General features: G+C 43.3%; 1 pseudogene; it reads left to right on the top strand.

Annotated features, from left to right (window-relative positions):
• The first annotated feature begins 3,068 nt into the window (after positions 1–3,068).
• LOC134343150 (5S ribosomal RNA) lies at positions 3,069–3,187 on the top strand (annotated as a pseudogene).
• Positions 3,188–6,478: the final 3,291 nt, after the last annotated feature.

Raw genomic sequence — 6,478 nt, 5'->3', positions numbered from 1 at the left:
TCAAATGATGCTATGTCTTAGTTTGGAGAAAATTAGAAGTCGAACTTCTGAACCTTTACTTAATTTTGAGAAAAGATGGGGCTCACTTGCTTGCTATTATCATTTGAGCTAATTGATAGATTTTTTTTTCCATGATCTAGTTGTAAATTTTTTGGTATATTTTCTTTTCTTGCTGGTGGTTTGATGTTTATTTTCAGAAGCTTTTTGTATGACGCATTGCTCCAGGGTTGTACACCTAATGGGATTTCTTTTTCTCACTTTTTCTGCTTAGTAGATTTTTTTTTGTTATCACAAATTTTTTTTCAATCTTTAAGATAATATCTTTTTTGAGACATTGTAAGTGTTGTTACTTCAATGTACTCGTGTTATTTCTTTTGTATAATATAACAATAAAAAGATTTGAAAAGAAAGAAAGAAAAGATGTCAGTAGACAGTTTATCTCCAGGGATGGAGACGGAGAGATTGAGAAAGGGGAAAGAGATGTCAGAAATGGACTAAGTAAATTTAAGGGTAGGGCGGAAGCTGGAGGCAAAGTTCATGAAATAGATGAGGTCCGTATGGGTGCATGAGGCAGCACCAATGCAGTTGTCAATGTGGTGGAGGAAGAATTGAGGAGCATTATCAGAGTAGGCTTGGAATATGTACTCTTCCACGTAGCCAACAAAAATGCAGGCACAACTGGGCCTCATGCAGGTACCCATGGCTACACCTTGAGCAAGGGCAAGGACCAGTTCTGTCAGACGGAAGAAGGTGGTGGTGGAGGGGAACTGGTCAGATCTGTTGTCAAGAAAGAAGGGGAAGGCTTCAAGGCCTTCTCGATGGTGGAAATGAGGCAACCAGAGCCAGGGAATTAAAAGTTGTTGAGGAGATGGAGAGCATGTGGTGTCGCAGATTTAGGTGGGAAGAGACTGAACTGAACCAAAGGGGATAGAATGGATTCAAGGGTATGTGGATGATTTCAGTGGGGCAGGAGCAGGCAGAGACAATGGGCCTACCTAGACAGACAAGTTTGTGGATCTTGGGTAGGAGGTAGAAATGAGCAGTGCGGGGTAAGGGAATTATGAACTTGGAGACAGTGGATGGGGCAACTCCAGTGTTGATAAGGTTGGTGATTGCTTGGAAGACAACGGGCTGATGGTCCTGAGTGGGGTCCTTTCCAAAGGGTAAGTAAGAAGAAGTGTCTGAGAGCTGCCTCCTGGACTCAGCAAGGTAGAGGTCAGTCCGCCACACCACAGCAGCACTCCCTTTGTCTGCAGGTTTGATTCTAAGTTTGGGATCAGTGCGGAGAGCGTGGAGGTCAGCACATTCAGAGGGGGTAAGATTCGAGGAGGAGTGAGGAGTGCTGAAATTGATGACTCATCAGCAATTAAAGTTGAAAAGCTCTGGAGCAGGCAGAAAACCTGAGCGGGTGTCCAAGAAGAGGAGGACAGTTGGAGAAACAAGAAGGGGTCGTAGGTGCAGTGTGGGGAACTCTTGCCAAAGGAGGGGCCTCAAAGACAGAAACAATGGGAAAAAAGCTTGGCATCATGGGGGGAGGGACACAGAACTCACTGAGGTGCGGGCAAAGGGGGACAAAGGTAAGGCCATTGCCGAGGAAACGATGTTCCACCTCAGAGAGGGGAAGAGTGAGGGAATGATGAAGATACGACAACGATTAGAGTTGTGATCAGAGGGGGAAGGAGAGTTGATGGTGTCAGATGAGAGGGGAGGGTACGGGTGATTGGGGAAAGCACAGTGGGAGGAAGATGGAGGCCCTGACGATTCAAGAGATGACAGGGGAGCCTCAGAGACTCAGGATTGGAGAGTAGTGGTGGGAGAAGGGGAGCCCTGGGCCCCAGTGGCTGCAAGAAATGTCTGCCTGGAGGTGGAGGCAGCTGGAGGTCAGGGTGGAGTTGGAGATGTGGGCTGCATCATTCGCCATCTGACTGTACCTAGGGTCATTAGAACTGCATTTGGCGACGGTGGATTCGCAGTCTGGAGGATTAATGAATAACATCAGTTATTCATTTATTTCCATAGACGCTGCCTGACCTGCTAAGTTCCTCCAGCATTTTGTGTGTGTTGCTCTGGAATTCCAGCATCTGCAGAATCTCTTGTGTTTATCATTTCCCAGAGGCCCATTTATAACCTACCATTGTTGCCAAGACCAGGTTTTCCTCAAGGACATCAGATAACAGGCCAGGAGAGCGCCTGTGCCTTCATCCATTAAGTTGTTGGATTAGTGTATAGAACCTTGTATTTTTTTCTAGTAGTTTAACTCTCCTATGTTTGTTCATATTTTTATATTATCACCCATAAACATATAATTTTTATGAGTTTTCCCGCAATTATGGTATATTTGCTTCTGTAGTTCTCTTAGTTTTCTGTAGCTAATGTCACACCACCTGAACCTGGCTATTCCAAAGGTTAGTTGTTATCGCTGGAATAATTTCCATCTCTAGGAGAATAGGAGATTACACCGAATGCTTTTTCCTTTGCTCTTCTTTGTTGATTCTTTGTTCATGTAACTCTTACTAAAACTGCAAGCAATAAGTTTTATGTCTCATTCTTGACTCCGTAGAACATTTCTTTTTTATTTTTTATTTATAATTTATTGTGCAGAACAGGCCTTTCCAGACCTACGAGCACACCATCCAGCAATCCCACAATTTAATTCAAGCCTAATCATGGGACATTTTACAATAACCAATTAACCTACCAACCAGTATGTCTTTGGACTGTGGGAGGAAACTAGAACACCTGGAGGAAACCCACACTTTCACGGGAAGAATGAAAAATCTCCTTACAGGCAGCAGCAGAAATTGAACACAGGTCACTAGTACTGTAAAGTTCTGTGCCAACTACTACGCTGCCAAGCCGCACCCCCCCACCAAAAAAATGACAAATACATCAGGATGCAACAAAATCTGTGGCTGATCTGATTTTTACCTCAGCAGAAGACTGAAATCAATGAGGCGAGTTGGGAAGGCGAGCGATTGTTCAGCGCTGTCTACCGGCTTCTCGCTTGCTGCTGCTGGAGAAGGTGTCTCCACACAGCATTCTCTCGCTCACTGCGCCTGGGGGAAAGTCCTCACTGCCATACTAGCCTGAAAACGCCCTATCTCGTCTGATCTCGGAAGCTAAGCAGGCTCAGACTTGGTTAGTACTTGGATGGGATAACGCCTGGGAATACCGGATACCGTAGGCTTTTTGGGCTGCTTCTCTCCTTCTGGTTGCATTGTAGCCCCACCCTATTTCTATATGGTCATCCAGTAAGGAGGGGGGCATGGAGGGATGAGGATGTCCTTGTCAACTTGCTCCTGGGGCTGGCGAAGTCAGCCATCCGTGGGTCTTGGAAACAAAGTGGCATCAGGATCTGCCCGGGCAGACTGCCTAGCAATGTTTAGGGGGTATGTTCATGCCCGGGTAAATATTGAGAAGGAACACAGTGACCATAGAGGTGTTCCAGGACCATTGGGCTCTGCGGGAGATGGGGCGGCGGGGTCATTGACATCATTGACAGAGATGGAAACATTTTAGTTTAATGTGTATTGTATATTTGTAGTGTAGTAATTGTGTTAGTCACTGCTTTGTATATATTGTAGCAATGAATTTGTAAGAAAGTTATTTTGTATAAAAAGAGGGCAAGTCCTTTCATTCATATGATTGCTCTCTCTCTTGATGCTGTCAGCAAATGGTGTGCCAGAGCAAGGTTTAATCGATGTGGTTTGGATACTAATTCAAGTTTATCATTTTTTCTAGTTTCCAGTCCCGGTCCTGGTCGCTCTTTCTATTACTACTTTTGGATGATTTTTGAATCGGGGCTGTCTGCAGATAATGAACACTAAGCTGAACTGTACTAAAATATGCCTCTTGATTTTGTGTGTTATCTTCTGTTTCTGCTGGATTTTTATTGCCGTTTGAGCAATTCTTTTTGCATGTGGGGGTTTAATGTTTGATATTTTTCTTTGAATGGGTTGTATACTGTTTTAATGTTTGGATGGTCCTTCTTCGTTTCATGACTGTCTGTGGGCAAGACAATTTTCAAGGTTGAATACTTGGTAATAAATGTACTTAAATCTTTGAAACTCTACTTTCTTCCCAGTAAGCCTTGACTCTACTATAGCCCAAAAAAACGTCAAAATGAGCCTTTAATATATTTAATGACTCAATATCCACAGCTGACTGGGATGGTAATTCCAAAGGTCAATGACTCTCCTAAATTACAAATTCCTTCAGACCTCTCTCCAAAATGGGAGACACCTTAATCAGAGTTTATGCCTCACTAACCATTGCATTACCTATTCTACTGGTAAGGAATACTTTACATTGGAACAGAAACAACAATATAAAAATGAAAAGTTGTTAATGCATGAATTGAAGTGTCTGAGCAAGTAACTTCCACTCTATCCCTTCAATGTAAAGTTGCACTTAGTAGCCATTTTAATAGGTACACCTGTACGGCTGCTTGTTAATGCAAATATCTAACAGCCAATTACGTGGCAGCAACTCAATGCATAAAGGCATGCAGACATGGTCAAAAGGTTCAGTTATTGTCAGACCAATCATCACAGTGGTTTGGCAAGTGGCCAAGTGGTTAAGGCATCGGTCTAGTGATCTGAAGGTATCTTGTATAAAAAGAGGGTAAGTCCTTCCATTCATACAACTTCCAAACTTTAAAAATTATTATAAAGCAAATCAACTTAGATTTATTGCATCTTTCTTCGATGATCGAAAACCAGCATGGATTAAAATAGAATTAGACAAGATAGGAGAAAATAGACCTGAAGATTTTATATATTAAAAGATATTAAAAGATTATAAAAAGATTATGAGAGAAAACTGGCAGAGAACATAAAAACGGACTGTAAAAGCTTTTATAGATATGTAAAAAGGAAAAGACTGATAAAGACAAATGTAGGTCCCCTGCAAACAGAAACAGGTGAATTGATTATGGGGAGCAAGGACATGGCAGACCAATTGAATAATTACTTTGGTTCTGTCTTCACTAAGGAGGACATAAATAATCTTCCAGAAATAGTAAGGGACAGAGGGTCCAGTGAGATGGAGGAACTGAGCGAAATACATGTTAGTAGGGAAGTGGTGTTAGGTAAATTGAAGGGATTGAAGGCAGATAAATCCCCAGGGCCAGATGGTCTGCATCCCAGAGTGCTTAAGGAAGTGGCCCAAGAAATAGTGGATGCATTAGTGATAATTTTTCAAAACTCGTTAGATTCTGGACTAGTTCCTGAGGATTGGAGGGTGGCTAATGTAACCCCACTTTTTAAAAAAGGAGGGAGAGAGAAACCGGGGAATTATAGGCCGGTTAGCCTAACGTCGGTGGTGGGGAAACTGCTGGAGTCAGTTATCAAGGATGTGATAACAGCACATTTGGAAAGCGGTGAAATGATCGGACAAAGTCAGCATGGATTTGTGAAAGGAAAATCATGTCTGACGAATCTCATAGAATTTTTTGAGGATGTAACTAGTAGAGTGGATAGGGGAGAACCAGTGGATGTGGTATATTTGGATTTTCAAAAGGCTTTTGACAAGGTCCCACACAGGAGATTAGTGTGCAAACTTAAAGCACACGGTATTGGGGGTAAGGTATTGGTGTGGGTGGAGAATTGGTTAGCAGACAGGAAGCAAAGAGTGGGAATAAACGGGACCTTTTCAGAATGGCAGGCGGTGACTAGTGGGGTACCGCAAGGCTCAGTGCTGGGACCCCAGTTGTTTACAATATATATTAATGACTTGGATGAGGGAATTAAATGCAGCATCTCCAAGTTTGCGGATGACACGAAGCTGGGTGGCCGTGTTAGCAGTGAGGAGGATGCTAAGAGGATGCAGGGTGACTTGGATAGGTTGGGTGAGTGGGCAAACTCATGGCAGATGCAATTTAATGTGGATAAATGTGAAGTTATCCACTTTGGTGGCAAAAATAGGAAAACAGATTATTATCTGAATGGTGGCCGATTAGGAAAAGGGGAGGTGCAACAAGACCTGGGTGTCATTATACACCAGTCATTGAAAGTGGGCATGCAGGTACAGCAGGCGGTGAAAAAGGCGAACGGTATGCTGGCATTTATAGCGAGAGGATTCGAGTACAGGAGCAGGGAGGTACTACTGCAGTTGTACAAGGCCTTGGTGAGACCACACCTGGAGTATTGTGTGCAGTTTTGGTCCCCTAATCTGAGGAAAGACATCCTTGCCATAGAGGGAGTACAAAGAAGGTTCACCAGATTGATTCCTGGGATGGCAGGTCTTTCATATGAAGAAAGACTGGATGAACTGGGCTTGTACTCGTTGGAATTTAGAAGATTGAGGGGGGATCTGATTGAAACGTATAAGATCCTAAAGGGATTGGACAGGCTAGATGCGGGAAGATTGTTCCCGATGTTGGGGAGGTCTAGAACGAGGGGTCACAGTTTGAGGATAGAGGGGAAGCCTTTTAGGACCGAGGTTAGGAAAAACTTCTTCACACAGAGAGTGGTGAATC

The sequence above is a fragment of the Mobula hypostoma genome, chromosome 2 (genome assembly GCF_963921235.1).
Source record: "Mobula hypostoma chromosome 2, sMobHyp1.1, whole genome shotgun sequence".
In the NCBI taxonomy this organism is placed as follows: Eukaryota; Metazoa; Chordata; class Chondrichthyes; order Myliobatiformes; family Myliobatidae; genus Mobula; species Mobula hypostoma.
Note: the sequence above shows the minus strand (reverse complement) of the source record. Positions and strands in the feature narration are given on the sequence as shown.